An 18,031-nucleotide genomic window follows, 5' to 3' on the forward strand; every position below is an offset into this window, starting at 1 on the left:
ATCACTAGTGTACAGTGTACACTGTACACTCATGTACGCGTAACCATGCATCCTGTCAACAACGCGAGACTCTTGCGCCCCTTTCAACCATAGGTACCAACATCTCGAACGTCCATCTTTGACTCCCACTCTCTTTCCATAATATCCGCGGTTTTACAACATACCACGTGACCATCTATGTCACCCAGTTCACCAGATTCACTAGAGCCATAAATAAAATCCAATGACGCAGTAATTACAAAAATTAAGACTTGCCGTCGTACCATTAATAAATGTCTAATTATCACAGAGCATTTAATTATAGCAAAAGACCAGGATTATTTTCTTGGAATAACATGCAGCATTGAGTTCTGGTTCAAAAATTCGAATAGTTTGGTATTTTATAAAAACATAAACTGAAATAGAATAATTTTATTTATCTATGATGAAAACTTTCAGGGGTTACATGGAAGATGGGACTTTATAATCTCAATTTCACCCAATTAAGACGAATTTTATTACTATGGCACATTTCATTACTATTAGAGTAATTTTTCGCGGTTTTTTTCTAAATAATAATTTTAATAAACTATTTAAAATGTGTCGCCCTGCGTAAGCTTGGCGCATACCTATCTGCACTCAGAGGTATTTCTCTAAAGTAATTCCTTTCTACACGTCAGCTACGGAAATCGGAAAATATCCGCTAATAATCATCCTATTCTCCCGATAGACAATTATAAATTTTAATGCGGGTTGTGTATAATCTCTAGCCTATGAAAATTACACCAATTTTCTTGCGTTTTCATCATTCCGATGAGCACCTCGCAATGATTTCCTTGGAGAAATTCAAGGTTATTCGAGAGATTATTTTCAGTAATCCAATCTCTCACGCGGCACTCTTAATTAAGAAAAAATGCTGTAGGGTGGCGATACGAATAAACTCATCATGCAAGAATAAAAAGTATTTTTCAATTTTCAAATTTCCGCTCCAAATCACGCATGCTAGTAAACACCGCACATTTTGTGCACCGAAACGATGCTAGAGCTGCTTTAATCACCATAAAAATGAGAATATATGTTTCTCGGTGCGCAAATACGTGACCAAACCAGGAATTTACTTTGCGAAATAGGCTGTAAATTACCCAGCATAAACTAAAAAAAAAATTCAAATCCATTAGCAAAAATGATTCAGCAAACGAATATGACACTATGTGTATATCGTATCTTTTAAAGCTATAAATGAACTTGAAAAAAATTATTTTTTCAACCTGTAACATGGCGGAAATATTGTTTATTCATGATTGAATATGCGTGGTGTAATCAGGTCCATATAGTTATACCACAGTATGGTAAAACCCGTGGTGCGAGTCTGAAGTAAATCTGTGGAAGTTACAAAGTTTACTCATTCAATCACGAACTTAGGTCAATTTATAATGCTGGGAAATATCAGTTTTTCAATATTAAGCTTGATGATTAAAAACAGACGAGATTAATATAGCTGCTAATGTGTAAAATCTATAATTCAAAAATTCAAATGTGCTGGGTGAATTTAATGACACGTTATCATTGCCGTGTGACTAAAGTGAAGTAATATAGACACTTTATGGAGGCAAGTCCGTAATAGGCTGGAAGAAAAATAAAGGCCGATTTGATTGAAATATCGTAGAGAAGCGGAAGAACTGGTCGCGGTACTAAGTTTCCATTCTTGGCATTTTTATTTGAATAGGTTACGACAGTCGTAATAGATGGAGTCTAGTCAAACAGAGATTGGTGTCTGACAATGCGCCAGATGTGATACGTTTTGTAATACTTGAAATGGTCATCAAATTAGTTATAGCTAAAAAACAATGATAATCATATTGCGTTCAAAAATGTATTTGGAACTATCACATTAAAGAACATCATGAGTCCGCATTCATTCGTGTAAAATTAAGGAAGTTTAAAAGAAATATCATAGAATTGTAGTGGCCAGTCAGAGATGAACTCAATATATCCACTAGAAATAATAAACTTAAAGTATTTTTTTTAGATATTCCGATTGTTATTTGAAGCGAAAGACCCTTGTAATTATTAAATTGAAACTGACCGCTCGAATAAATGCAGAAAATCACAATTATTCAAAATAAATCTAGTGTGTATTGTTAAATAATCCAGTGCTGAAATCTGAAGTGAACGAGAAATTTACGGTGAGCAAAGCTGTTGAGGTATGGAGGGTTGATCTATTACTGTGTTCCACGTGTGTTTAACATATAATTATTATTCTGCCCATATTCTTCCTTGCTTGGACAAATCCATGAAAAAATAGAGCGATGGGAGCTTCACAAACTTTTTGTCCTTCTCTTTTCGCTTCCTCTTCCGATTTCGAAGCGCCTAACAATCGTAAAGTGGCAACGTTAGGAACTACGAGAACTATTCTCCGGGCATGCATTCACACAGCTAATTCTGCCAACTATCGTCAGGGCGATCGCTTGGACAGTCGTAATCTGAACGTGGCATATGAATAAGAATCGATGGAATCGAGGATCGATTTGAAAGAATCGGAATTGGAATCGAAAAAAGTGGAATCGACTCATCCCAAATTCAACCCAATAAAATGCCCTCTCGAGTTGGAGTGCACTATCTGCAGCATTGTGGTGTGTACTAAGTTGCGGCCAGCAGAGGGAGGGGAAGTTTAGGGAGGGGTGGGCCGGATGCAATCTCGGGAAAAGCCTCCTCCCCCTCCCGCTCCTCCCCTACTCCCTCCCTTAGAGTTCACCATTGACCGCTCTCCCTCCGACCGCTGCTCCGACTGCTGTTGAAACTGGCGCCCAGATGAAAATGAGCACCCCCTCCCTTCTTTCTTCCCACACCCCCCCCCCTCCCCATCATTCTCACCCATCCAAATCCCACCACACCTCGCCTCACGAACAGCAATTGCTCCCCCGCGGCAAAATAAAAAAGTCCAACGCCTCTTTTCAAGGACACGCGAATAAAGGTGCATTCACTAACCTCGACCTGTGCGCGTCATCTGCGTACTCCGTCCATTGCCACAACATGAAAAGCCAAGTCGATAATTTGCATACCCTTCAAAAAGTGCCTCTTTAGATGGATAAATAACACCTAATAATCGTGCATTTTCAACATATCCGCATGTACAGTTTCACAGTATCATAGCTGTAAGTTAACAAGATTTGGACTACTTGAAGGGAATATAAATTTTACCAACCAAAAAGTCTTGAATTCCACAATTTTTTTTACCGTTCTTTATGCAATTTAATCTATCACGCCAAGGAATTTCGTTCGGGGGAGGTCCAAAACCAGGGGGTGGACATTTTTTAAGAACAGGGTACTAAGTTGAGGGTTTTTAACTAATTTTAACACTTTTCATAATCAAAAAAACTTAATTTTACAAAAAACTTTTGATTTATTATATTTCAAATTTTGTTTTCTTTTGTGAAGCAAAGTAATTGTGTTAAAATATTTCGGGGGTGGGAGGTCCGGACTCCCTAGACCCACCCCCATCGCTACGCCACTGTACCACGCTAATTGTATACGAGAATTTTCGATTTATGAGAAAAAGAGGAAAAACTACAATTGCAACTTACCAGAGACCCTAAACTACCCGTACCAACAATTTTCCTCCATAAGTTCACTAAAAAGAAAAACGGGGCAGTCGTGGGACTGGCCGACAGAAGTAAAAACTGAAATCATTATTATCAATTTATTTTTTATATAGATTTAATATTATTAAAGAACTAATTTTTCCAGTAATACTCATTTTTCAACAAAGATTTAAATTATTATTTTCAGCAAACTGTTTATTATTAAATAAATATTAAAAATACGATGTGTGTAAATATAAAGTAACATCATATATATATATTAAAATATAATATGCTTTTATTTCTTTACCGTATAATTTATGTTACAATTTAATATGCTTTTATTGCACTATTTTACACAAAACATTTTATACGTCTGAAAAGTTAACTTTCATGTAAAGTTTGAACAACACTTTCACCATCTTGACGACCAGCACCATCATCATCAATTTGTAAAACTGATACAATAGGTTTATGGTAGCTAAAATATGAAATGAACAATTTTGATTCAAATCTATTTAAATGTCTTGTAAAGACCGCATCTATTTTAGTTTTGTATTTCGTAGTACTGAGATTGCGATCACTTGATATTTTTAAACCAAATTCATTATTTAAAAATTCAATTAATGATATATTTTTATCGTCTGCAAAGTTTATGTTGAAATCTCCACTCAAAATCATTGGCAGATCATCAAATCTTTTTCCAATTTTTTATAGACACTGTATAGAAAAAGTACATATGTACCTACAGTATAGAAGTAGAAGCAGACAGATGCCAGTATTCAGTATGTAATAGTATAGCGGTGACGCTACCTATACCATTGTATACACTATACACACTATACATATGTATATCTCGCCGTAGCGATCGCGGTGTCGGGTCGGTGACGCTCACGCGAATTCTATGTTTTTTCCCCATCCCACATAAGTGCTTAACGCCGCTAAAGAAGTTTTCACTTCAAACATATTCATGTTTTCGCGACATGGGCTGTATTTGGCAAATTAAAAATTTCGGAAATGAAAATGCTATGTTTAGCATAACATAAACGTGGCAGTTTACAATGTTGTTCTATGACAAATTCTTATCGGAACGGAGAGGAAGCTATGATCAATAGAGAAATTAAAAAAAATAATAAAAACGACACGTTACTAGGTAAAACATTTTTCATAGACTGGAAAATTCACAAAAAACAAGAAGTAAATAAACGCGTATAATTAAATAATTTTACTTGCAGAAGATCATACATTATACTCCGAAAAAATATCTTGTTTAAGTATATACTTTTACTGGATTACAAAAACAACGGATGATTCCGCAAAATAATGAAGTAGTTTCATCCTATCACAATTTTCACCTACAGAAACATAGTCTTTAAGTTCCCTTTAAAACGCAAGTAGGCAAATACTAACGAAAATAGTTGATGAATCATAACTTTAAAATCGCTCGCTGTAAAAGATATGGAAAAATCCTCCTCATTTTTCGCGTTGAAATTTTATTTTCTCTCCTTTAAACGGGTAAAACACTCTACACATAACAGCCGTTACTCCCTGATTGGTCAAAAAAGTATGACCATGAAGGCATGCGTGCAAATATTGCTGATTATAGTGATACCATATCAGCAGTTAGAGAAGCGTTTTTTTGAAAGATAGTGACGTCCGAAGGAGGAAAAAGGCGTGAGGTTGTGACGGGAAGGAATCGCTGGGCGACGGAAACTGAATAGTTGACCATACCTTTTGTTTCCCTTTTTAAGCTCCCGCAACAGGTAGGTACACTTTTCGAGAAAAAGGAAGAGGAAAAGATACAGACGTATAGGACCCCTCAACGTTCTTTATCTTCTGCTCAAGCCCTCCTAAAAGGCCTTGCAAATCCCCTTAAAATAAGAAATAAAAAAGCCTAGTTTCCCCGGCACAAAAGGTTGGTCTCAGGTAATCAGATAAGGGATTTTTTTTTTCAATTTTCTCATTATTTTTTTCCCTTCTGTGTGCCATGAAAAAGGTAGGGGAAGTGAGATAGAGACAGTGTGAGTGAGTATGCGTGGTTAGTCGGGAAAAAATGAGCGTTCTCCCCATCCCCTTTCGAAAGTTTGAGGGAGGGAGAGAATGTTGCCCGAACACCACCCCCGTGATGTAATAAAAAGGAGCAAAGCGACGCCTCGGAGGGAGATAAGCGAGCTAAGTCACGCGATGGACGGAAGGTTGGAGCGCTTTTTACGGACTCCATCCCCACCTATACCTTCCCCGCTAAATCCATGTTTCCCTCGGCTTGCCCCCTATGTTCCTCACGCGTATTAAAATTTACATGTACCGTTTCCATGCGTATTTTTAATTGTTGACCAATAAAAAAATACCATAACAAGTGATCATCATCACTGGTCAACAATCCTAAGATTGAAAAAAGATTTTCTGATTTATTGACGAATAGATTGCGTGAAGAGTTCTCCGGATCGCCACCGGGTCAGGAACTGCATTACTGCCGACGTTTCGATGTCCGACTCGGCCATCGTCCAGCCCTGAGGAGAACTCTTCGCGCAATCCTGAGATTGGTTTGACGCTGCTCCACACTCATCTTCCCCACCAACCCATGGTTCCTCGGCTTGACCTCCCTGTTACCCACGTCTTTGAACATTTACGTGCACCGTTTTCATACGTATTTTTACCTGATGATCAATAAAAACCAGGGGTGCAGCTAGGAATTAAGTCTGGGGGGATTTATGTGCAAGTATACTCTGTCCATTTTATTTCTGCGGGTGACCTGGTGTTGCCAAAGCTAAAAAGAGGTGAGGGGAGGGAAAGTTTCTCGACATGTGACTTTGCCTCTGCCAACCAGCAAACAGTAGGCGTGGCCTCAATAGTCGCTCTCAGACCTCCGCCGAGTGAACATCGTGAATATGTTGGTGGAGCAGTGTTGCCAAACCTCACGCGTTCTCCTTGTATGTGACTAAGTATGGCCTCCACCAACGATGATGCCTCATTCAGCGCGGTAGCTGACAATGTCATGGGCTTCTGTGAAAGGATTATCCTCAATGCCTTCGAAATGAGAAGGTATATTGTCTCGGCGCCGGGGCCAAAATACTTGTGGCCAGCTATGACTCACATGTTTTCAGTGACAAAGATGGGCGGCTACGTACATTTGGCAACGTTATGTTAGCTCCTCCCCTCTCTCTCGGTACTACCCCTCCCCTATCAGCGAAGCCATCCGAGATTGTCCGGGCTCTCACGAAAGCTCACACGCAGACGTAAAGTGAATAGACTATAGTACGGGGGTGTGTGGGGGTATGGAATACCCACCAGGATAAGCGGCAGGTGCAAGATAAATAAATTGCGTAATTTTAAGATAAATGGTCCAAAATGGTAATTTTTACGGCTTTTAGAGGGATATTTTATTAATCTTTACACTATCCTATAAGTAATATCAATTCAATTAAATAAAATCGATTAAATTTAACAATTTCTCTGAGGTCTGGGGGCGGGGGGGTTTATCCCCAAAACCCCCCCTCGCTGCGCCACTGATACAAACTACCATATCAAGTGATCATCATCACTTGTCAACAAGCCTAAGATTGGTTTGACAAAGCTCCAAACATTATATACCCCGCCAACCGATTTTTCCCTCAGCTTGCCGCCCCTGTTCCTCACAATATAAAATGAAAATTTACTAGTACCGTTTTGGGGCTTATTTTTACCTGTTCATCAATGCAAGATACCAGAAAAAGGTATATATAACGTGAATCATCAAGATAATGATCCTTATCGAATTGGTACCTCAATAGCTACACGGTGAAAACGCATAGTTTTACTCCACAAGTGAAGGCTCAAACTGAGTTGCTGTAGGCTTCATTCGTAGAGCCAATACAGTCTTTACGATTTTCTCAGATCAGGGGCGAATAAGGATGCTTCCAGAAAGTCCCGATTTTTTTTTGCTTTTGTCAGAAGAATGAACGACCGCTACGCGCCGTCAACAGGCGCGCGCGCAGCTTTGAGGCCCCTTACATGTTAAAGCGAAGGAGCGGTATGGTGCCGCATTCAAATGGGTACCGTACCACAGCGCAGGGGCTACAGCGCGGTTCGATGCGTCTGTAAGCACCCATTAGCACAAAGTATTTTAAGTCTGTAAACATCAATTGCTATTTTAACGGCGAATAGCCGCCGCACCATTCACCTCACACCACGAACAGTCTTATCGTCTGTTAGCGGCCAAAGTAGCCGTTGAAAATGCCCCAAGGGGAAAATGGGATTTGCAGCAAGTCATAAAACTGCACCTCATAAACGGTATAATTGACTTTCGTTGATACATGTGGTTTCTCTCTATATCCCATGCCTAAATTCAGGAACATACTAGCAACTCTACACTGATTTTTACCCTTAATGATGGGGGGTTTGTTTTATCTGTGAGATATGATTAAATACCCTTAATGTTTTGCATAATATATTCACACACGATTTTGTAATTATATCCATAGTTTTCGTTCTAATAATTACATTTTGATGGTTATTTCTGCAATTTACCGGCCTCGGTGGCGGCGGGGTACATCCTCACCTGCCAATCAAGAGGTCGCGGGTTCGAGACCCGCCTGGGTAGGTTTCCCCGGTCCAGGGTATGGTTGTTCGTATACGTTTTATTGTTACATTTGTTGAATACTCCGGTATAAAATGGCCAATAAGAGCGGTATCCGGTGGTTTGAGAGTAAAATGAAATAATTTTTTTTCGCAGCTCCTATTTGAGAATGACACTTGTAAAATTAGTGGAAAATGAACAGCGGGTGAGGGGAGAGGGGGTGTTTATCTAAAAAAATTTTAATTTCCTCACCGGTTTGCGGGGAAATCCGTTTCCTTTCGGCTGGCATGTCGATGGCTGAGTTCTAACGACACGCATCTCAAAATTTGGCCGACCTGAGTCAATGCTGCCAATACCGTTAATAAAAAATAAAATTCAAGCAAAAAACACTTTGCTTGAAAATGCTTCTTTTTCAGTTTTATGTATTTTTGGTTTTCAATGTCAATTAAAATTATACACAGTAAAAAAATAAATAGTTTTTTTGCTCCCCTGAAAAGTTGCTGTTTTTGAGGTACGTATTATTAGAACTTAGCCATCGATATATTCTTAGGCATAATTCACCGCGGGGGCAATTCAAACACGTCACATTGTCTACATATTTTCAATGCTCAAGACGGAATACCCGCATCCGGATGCAAGTGCAAGTGATTGTTGCGATCTCCACGTTGCCTGGAGAGGATTCCCATTACCCAGAGATGGGAAAAATACATGTCAAATGTATTTCAGATACAAAATACAAATTACTTTTAAAATCTGTATTTCAAATACAAAATACAAATTACTTCTAAAAATTGTATTTTCGATACTAAATACAAATGTAATTTCAAAATACTACGTATATTAAAATACGAAATACATGCCTTCACCGAAGTTCTTAGCTAATAAAAAATTAAAATCAATTCAAATATGAACCATTTTTGGAATGAGAGGCTCAAAAATTCTTACAACGTATTTATAAGTAACTGGCAATCAGACCATTATCCATGGCGAAATGTCTTAAATAAAATGGAGAAAAATGTCTCCTGCACCTTTGGGAACACCATCAGATTCTACAAGTCCCCTCCACAAGTTACTCAATGCACAACTTCGTTTCGCAAAATACTCCACACGCGACTACGTTTTGCAAGTATACAAGCGCCTACGGGTGTTACAGAAGTAAATTAAGGGGAAATTTATTGTCCCATAGATGGCAGGCTAATACAGACTCATTCGGGATCCCTGCCATCTCGTTGCACGCTCTTTCTACTTATGCAAAAAAAACATTACATGTATTTTGATTTTGAATGTTTTTAAAAGATACAAACTACTCTTTAGATGTATTTTCGTTACAAAATACAAATTACTATCAGAAAATGTATTTCCGATACAAATTACAAACTACAAAAGTATCGAAAATACGTATTTCAAATACAAGTATTTTCGATACCGCCTATCTCTGCCATCACCGCTTTCTAGGTGAGGGATGAGCGGGTAATTTAGTGTGGACTCTTAAGCGAATCATTGGACCCAGGCCGAAAAAAACAGGTGCTTGGTATGAAAGAGTGAAGCAAAATGCGGGTACTTTTCTCTAAGATGGATAAATAAAATTTCAAGGCATCTATTGCGCCATTATTTTTGTGAACACCGAAAATTACACAACGCAAGTTGTCGGTATTCCGTATCCAAATTTACGACGAACATAGCGACATATTCGAATTTTCATCGTTGCGATTTCGGCCTAAGAATAACATAATATCAGAAAAGATACCGATTTACCGGTAGAACGATAGTGGTGGCACAAACTTTGATCGCAGTTTATTTTTACTTCGTGGTAGTACCTATTAGGGAATTAGGGAATAATATGCTGCTTTTGCTATTAGACAGTGCCATTCAACTAATACCATCAATAGCTGTATTTTTTTTACATTCCAAGCTCATATGCATTGGAGAAAATTTTGTATCCGTAGTAGCTTAACATATTGGAACAAATGATGTAAAATTGGATTCTGTGACGCTGAAAATATGGTCTAAATCTCAAAGAATATAAGTAGAGCTTGATAAGAATTCTTGATGATACGACGGATTTCAAATTTTTAATTTATCAGGCCTACAGAAATTGAGATATGGTTAACACATGGTTAAGAAGCTAATTTATCGATGGATAACGCTCAGTTGTTGCTCAAAATTTATTATCATTAATTCAACGCTTTTAGACGCATTTTCTTGAATCGAGAACAGAAAGACGGCAAGAGAGGAAAGACTTTTATAGAGCTAGAGATTCTAAAAGGCATAATATTCGATTTTTTTCTCAACAAAAAAAACTTTCACCGAGATATCTTCGGCGATTCATAACAGAAGCGGCAAATTTTTTAGATTGGAGTGTAAAGGTCATAATACTTAAGAAGACCTATTGGCCCTCGATACGTCCTGTTCAAGCTAAATAAATTAACTCTTGGATTAATCTCCGTGAGGGGGGACTCAGTGTACGCCTAAATAGCTTATTTTCACACCTATCTTTAAGGCCTGGTTTGACGGTATGTTGATACGTACGAATAAATTTGTGAATGCATGAACGTTTTTGGTGGGCAGGAACGGAACAGGTACGAATGCGTGAACCAAATTGGAACTGGTTCTATTTTCTGTTCATGCGTTCGCACTAGTTGGGTGGTTACAAAAAGCAATTTCGTGTTCATTACCATGTTCATCCATTTAGGTATTAACTCGTACGTGTTAATATACCATGTAATCGGGCCTATAAAGCATGAGAGTTTAAACGGTGACTACGAATGAAATGAAAGGCAATCAGAACAAATCCGACCAGTACTAAAAACACACCCCCAGGGGAATAAAATCAAAGGTAATACCTACGGACTTCTTTAGTTGTTCATTCCAACTTTATCTTTCTCATCTAGAGCGTTATATGTTCAAGTACTGCGCCTTCCGAATGAAATGTTAAAGCAAGAACCTCTCTTCCCTGAATGAAAAGGCCAGGGTAATGTTGACATCGGCGTCCTCCATTGTCCTTCTTTACATTTCAATCCACCCCGAAATCTTAAGTGGCCAATATAACCTCGGAAGTAGGCCGTATTCTCAAATACCAACCATACCGTCCTAGATTCAAGAATTAACCAAACATCTATTTCAGGGACCGCTTCGTTCACACAACCTCAAGTTCAAAGCCGGTTTTTCCTCCTCCATTTTAGAAGCGCGTGTATCGTGTAACCAGGCCTTGAGAATGAGCTAAAGCTTAAAATCATATCTGTAAGGGAGAATTTTTCTGAGAGTTATTAATTTACGTCCGAGAAAAGAATACTGCTGAATGTCTAGCCAAAATCGCTCGACCTACTTCCATCCCCTACTCATTCTGCCGAAGTGGTGTTCCCCACATTTCCTCGTCCCATTACCCAATGGGGGTTGAATGGGAAAAATCGTCACCCCTTCGCATCATATTGGGTTTTCGGCGGAGGGAAAGAGGTGGTCCTGTGCTCGGCCAGGGACAGAAATATTTGCGTGCGGCGCCGGAAGTCGCCTGGGAGTGTAACCCCTACGATCCGCACGGCCCGACGCCCCTGGGCGCCTGCCGTGCCTAATGAACGTTACCTTGGGCGTAGCCGTTTTGACCGGGGGCAGAAGGTAATGGGGCGTAATTGACTGAACGCCCCTCCCCTCCCCCGCCAATAAGTGGTCCAAATCTCAAAACCACGTTAATCATTCCTCCCCATCCCACTTCACATCCTTCACGGCGGGGGAAGAACTCCAGCCATCCTCGACACGATTTTATGGCGATAACCCGTTTGACCGGCCCATACGATGATCGTTTTGTTTAAATATGCTTCCCAGATGGATTGAATAATGGAGTTGATGACACTAAAATTCAAGAGTGGCGATTTGAACAATAATAGTAATTTTGTCTTTATTACAAGCGAAGTTAATACTAGATATTCCTTTCTTAAGGTGTACTTGTTTTACAATCACATATATACATGCCCTGGTATGATGGTACACTCGGGCGGGAATCAAACCCGGTACTTTCGGTATTTTCTCGTATAGAATATTTAGAACATACTATATGACGGATGGGAAGCACTTTTTTACCAACATATTTTAGGCATACAGATCAGAGTTCTGTGAACAATGTACATAATTATCGCAATATGATCGTTCGCGGTACCGATGGAGCCCGTACTCATTGTTCAGCTATCTCGTCTCATGAAATTACTGCCATTTGCCTCCAAGCAACAGGTTGAGTATCAAAGCTTCAGAGCAAACACTTTCCTGGGAAATTTCCTACCTTGCAAAGATTTTTACAGGGGCAAAGTTACATTTATTCTCTATTGGGACTCCGATTTACCCTTTAAGATCAAATTTGACAGCGGAATCCAGGAAAATGATTGTTTGAGATAACACCTATCATTCCAAATAGGTAGATGAACGAGCTTCCTTTAAAATTTTCAGCGAATGGCATTATTTGATTGTGAAAGAGTGGGACCAAAACAGTTGACGTTTATTTGGAGGTGAAAACAATGAATTTTTAAGAAAGAACAAAATTGTGGGATAGCATCTAAAACAAAACGTATACATAAGAATAAGCAACCGCTGTTCATGCTAAGGGATATTTTATGATTTCTGTATATAAAGGTGAAACAAATACATATTCAATTATAGACATCATTTATACGGTTTCTTCACAGAAATAACACACACTCTCTCACGGTTACCTGCATCAATCCATCATATCGAATCATTGAGGCATAATAGTCCATTGCAATCAAACCTCGACAAGAATGCAAGAGAGAAAAAGTAAGCGCTTTAAGGGACTCCATAGTTTTATCAGATGCATTTAAGTAGTTTGGCACTTCAAGTATTTTGTAATAAGTACTACAAACTTAAAAAATTGGTACAATTTGGAGAAGGAAAAGGCCTCTCATCAGCAAAATGTCAGTTCCGATAGTAAGTAACGTTTAATTAATGTAAAAACAAATTACAGAATAAAATATGCTTAATAATTTTGTAAAAGCAGAAAGTGAATGAGACTATCGAAACTGGCGCATTATCAACCATTCTATATTTGTCATCGACAAAGGCATTGATCATAGAAATGTGCCATAGACATCTTCCATCGGATATATGAATCAGATATGACAGTTATGACGATATGAATGGTATTTTAAATTTAAGCTAAATACATATATGATACAAATATAAATAGCGGAAACACATCTTATATGAAACTACGGCGGAATTAGTAAATTCATCATAATATATTCACTAAGAGCTTTGAGAAAAAATTAATTTATTATTAATGAATAAATACTGCCTATCCTGATGTGCTCATTAAAAGGTCTCAGACTGAATTGTGATATAAGAAGATATTATTTGTTTCCGAAATACAATGGACGAAGGATAGGAGCTAAGAATTTCGTTTTTAACCTTTTATGCATTAAAATATATAACCTGAAAAACACTAAATAGATTTGCTAACATTTGAGTGCTTTTGTTTCTCATTTTTACTGTTTCAATAACGTGAAACTAGGCACAGAGTACGTAATATTTGAAACTGCACATTTGAAAAATTAATATGTAACCAGTAAATCATTAAATAAACTCCAAAGTTGTTAATATTAGAGAACTATCGTGAATCATTTTTATCGTGAAACGAGGCACAGAATACGAAAGCTTTGAGGTTTTCCCGATGGATAATATGAACAAATTCTTCTCCGGTTCTGGATCCATCGTCTCTTAGGTGTTTCTTTTATCATCATTAAATTTACCCGGTTGAAAACCCGGAGGAATTTTGTAGACACAAATCTTCGTCCATTGACCATGAGAGCAATCCTGATCAATAAAGTAAAGAGTAAATAAAATTCAGTATGAAATAAAAATAATGCTTCCAAAGAATAACTCATTGAAAACTGGGGAAAAACTTCAGGGGGAGTTTTTAGAGTACTCTCACCTAATGGCTCAGCGAGGGGGGGTTTTCGGGAATAAAACCCCCCGCAGAGCTCTAAGAAATTTTCAAGTTTAATCCATTTTACTTCATTGGATTAATATTACTTATAGAATAGTGTAAGGAAACTATTCATCAGATGCTACATATGGAGTATGTTCCTCTGTGGAAGCGAGGCTTGGGCGTTGACAGTGGAGTCAAGAGGTCAAGAGTGGAAGCATTCGAAATGTGGTGCTACCGAAGAATGATGAAGTGGATAAAATGGATTGACCGTGTGAGTAACGAGGAAGTGCTAAGAAGAGTGGGAGAAAAGAGAAGCCTCCTGAAAACCTTAAGCAGAAGACGGGACAACCTAGTTGGCCACATTTTGAGGCGCGATGGCCTTATGAAGACAATCGTTGAAGGGCAGGTCGAAGGGAAGAAGGGCAAAGGACGGCCCCGAAAGAGTTACATAGGACAGGTTATAAAGTTTGTAAAAGAGAAGAAATGCGTCTCTATGAAAAGTCTAGTGGATAGGAGACAGGAATGGAGAGCTGCGTCAAAGTAATCTTAGGATTGTAGACTAATGATGATGATAGAAGTGTAAGGATTAATGAAATATCCGTCAGAATGCCTTTACTTACCTTTTTAAACCATTTGTTTTAACATTTTCCTGGGGGAGGCCCTCCGCATCTCCCGCTTACCTTGGTGGGTAATCCACACCCCCCAGGCACTCCAGTATTAGTTACGCCTAACCCCCCCATGCTTTATTCCTAGCTTCGCCCCTGCTCTCACAAAATCCCTAGGTTCCGGGCTCGAGTCTTGATCCCCAAGAGTGGAAATATATAGCAATACGAATGGAACGTAAATAATAAAAACTTGCTGAATGCGAAGTTCTCCCAGTTCCAGCTCTGCTCTCGAGCTGAAAGGCTGTCTCCTCAGAGCTCCTGCTTTGCTTTCGCTATGTATCAATGCTCTGGCACCTCTAGTGACGTGCTATCCTAAGCGCGTTCACGCACCGTGGTTTAATGAAGAAATCCGTAATCTAATAAGCGAATGTAATCATCTTCGTAGAATATATATATTCGCACCAGAAAGCCTGCAGACTTACAATCATTTAAGGATTATCGCAATATGGTCAAAGCCCGCATAACGGAAGTTAAAAACCATTACTGTACATCAAAACTCTCAAAACTCTGTGACCAAAAGTCCATATGGCGTGAATTGAGGAACCTCGGGTTAGTACGTCAGCGTTCCAATGCCCTGCCAGGTCATATTGACATTGATCAAATAAATCAATTTTTTACCTCTCTGTCGAGTAGTACCAGTGACACTGCAACAGCTGCACCGACCATTGACGACCTTCATGTTCCGTTTGATGCCAATAATTTCTTTTTTCAACACATCACTCCGGATGTTGCCCTGAAGTACCTTAAGAAGACGAAATCTAATTCCCCAAGTCACGATAATATTTCTATTATGTTTGTTCATAAAGCCACTCAGTTCCTACTTCCATTTATCCTTGAAATCTTTAATTATTCCTTATCCTACGCTCGATTTCCAGCTGCCTGGAAAAAAGGACTTATCACGCCCGTCAGAAAGGTTAACAAGCCCGAAAACCCATCTGATTTCAGGCCCATTTCTATTCTCTGTGCCCTCTCTAAAACACTGGAGAGGATTGTGCACTCTCAAGTCATGGAATTTCTAACATCATCTGGTAAACTAGACCCTTTCCAATCTGGCTTCCGCAAGGGTTTTAGCACACAGACTGCCCTGCTTAAAGTCACTAACGATATTCGCCTCGCCACCGACAAGAAATTGGTAACCATTATGGTTCTAGTCGATTTTAGTAAGGCCTTTGATCGAGTTAATCACGTAGTTCTCTTACGCAAATTAAAGTCCCTCGATTTTTCCAGCTCTGCCCTAAACTGGTTTAACTCCTACTTGACGGGCAGAAGTCAAGCTGTCAAGGGCTCAGGTGACGAGTTATCCCCATGGCTCCCGATTTCATGCGGCGTACCTCAAGGATCCGTCCTTGGACCTCTCCTCTTTACTTTGTACACCCTGGACCTGGCTAAGTCCATTAGTCACGCCAACTATATGCTCTATGCAGATGATCTGCAAATCTATTCACTGCTCTCGTGACGAACTTCCGTTTTTTATCGAAACAATTAACAGTGATATTAGCTCCATCATCTCTTGGGCCAACATCAACTGCCTACAATTAAACCCCTTAAAAACTCAAGCAATCATTTTCGGAAATTCAAGACTTTTAAATAGCATCCATCATGATAGTCTTCCACTTATTCGTGTTCACACGAGCATTGTTAAATTAAAAAAAACTGTTCGATACCTTGGCATCACTCTTTCCACTACTTTAAATTGGGATCAGCATGTATTGGAAATGTGCAATAAGGGAAATAAAATTCTCTATGTACTGAAACTTCAAAAGAAAAAATTACCTGTCCACACGAGAATAGCACTTGTAACCTCTTTGATTTTTCCAATTATGGATTATTGTATACTAGTGTATTGTGATTTAACAAATGTTCTTGAAATACGTGTCCAGCGACTAATTAACAGCTGCATTAGATTTATATTTGACCTTCGCAGAGACGATCATGTCTCTGAGCACTTTGTTGCCTTGAAATGGCTGCCTATTGGCTCCCGAAGGAAGTACTTCCTGGGGTCTCTTCTGTTCTCCCTATTTCGTACTCAAACGCCTGAATACCTGTATAACTTATTCACTTACAGGACTAGTGTTTCCCTCCGAAGAACCCGGTCAGACCTTAACCTTCTCCATATACCCCAAGCCCGTACCAACCTATACCTAAATTCCTTCCAGATCACTGCTTCTAAGTTTTGGAATTCATTACCCCCCTTAATAAAACGCTCCTCCACCTCAGAATCTTTCAAGAGTAAACTGTATGAATATTTAAAACCGTAAATGTATTGTTTTGAGTTGTACAAATCTTTGAGTTGATTAATTTTGTTTATGTTGTGCTATTTCATAATTATTGTATTTTTGAGCAGAATGTTTAATTGTATTTAGGTTTTTTGCTCTTATGGGTTTCCCAGAGCATCAAATAAAGCGTTCATTCATTCATTCATTCAATAACACCTGTGTGTTAAAAAATCGTAGGATTCGTGAAGATTTCTCAGTTTTAAAATTTCATCTCAGTTAACGTTTCACTTTACGAGATGTCTGCATCCTGAGGTAAAGGAGACTGAGGAATAACCAAGTGATGCAACCCGAATAACCTTCTAGAAATATTCTGATATCAGATATCACCAAAACGGAAAGGAATCAGCTCGAGGTATTTGTACATGAAAAAGTAGATATACAACACGACCACCAATAAAGGACTGAAGGGCGAGTTGAAAATTTCTTCTCTCTCAACTTTTCAACCCTACGAGATGCAGGTCGTCTTCAGGACAGGAAAATGAAGTGAGAAACCCCTGTGACCATCAAGTAGTATTCCTCTTTTTCTGACACGAAAACAGGGTTGATAAAAATCATGATTTTTTCAAAAAAATCATTTTTGTTGATTTTTTTTATTTAAATCGGATTTTATTGATTTAAATCGGATTTTATTGATTTAAATGAGATTTTTATGATTATCCATTCATCAAAAATTCAGTTATTAGCAAAACTAACTATTTGGGCAGCATATTGGAGAATGATCGTTTGCAGAAACAATAAGAGGCAACATACTCTAAACTTAATACAACATTTAGTCAATCAGGGGAGAGAACTATGGAAATGCCAATGGTATGAAATTAAAAATTACACCAGCATAATATAAAATTGCCATTGGAAGTATCAAATGTGCTACATTATGCAGTTCTAAAGCCTATGAACTTTGTATGGTGCCTACGCTTAGAAGTTAAATCAGAAAACAATTTTTTTCAACGTATACACTAGTATTCTAACCAAAGCCATTTTTTTAAATTTTCATGTTACATGCATTCCTACAGTATCATTTCTATTTAAGAGCCACCATTGTGCCG

General features: G+C 38.6%; 1 protein-coding gene across 1 annotated transcript in view; it reads right to left on the reverse strand.

The window, feature by feature from the left end:
- Positions 1–18,031, reverse strand: part of LOC124159669 (transmembrane channel-like protein) — a 112,959-nt gene that overhangs the window by 61,880 nt on the left and 33,048 nt on the right. The window lies entirely within an intron of this gene.

This window comes from Ischnura elegans, chromosome 5 (assembly GCF_921293095.1).
Source record: "Ischnura elegans chromosome 5, ioIscEleg1.1, whole genome shotgun sequence".
NCBI lineage: Eukaryota > Metazoa > Arthropoda > Insecta > Odonata > Coenagrionidae > Ischnura > Ischnura elegans.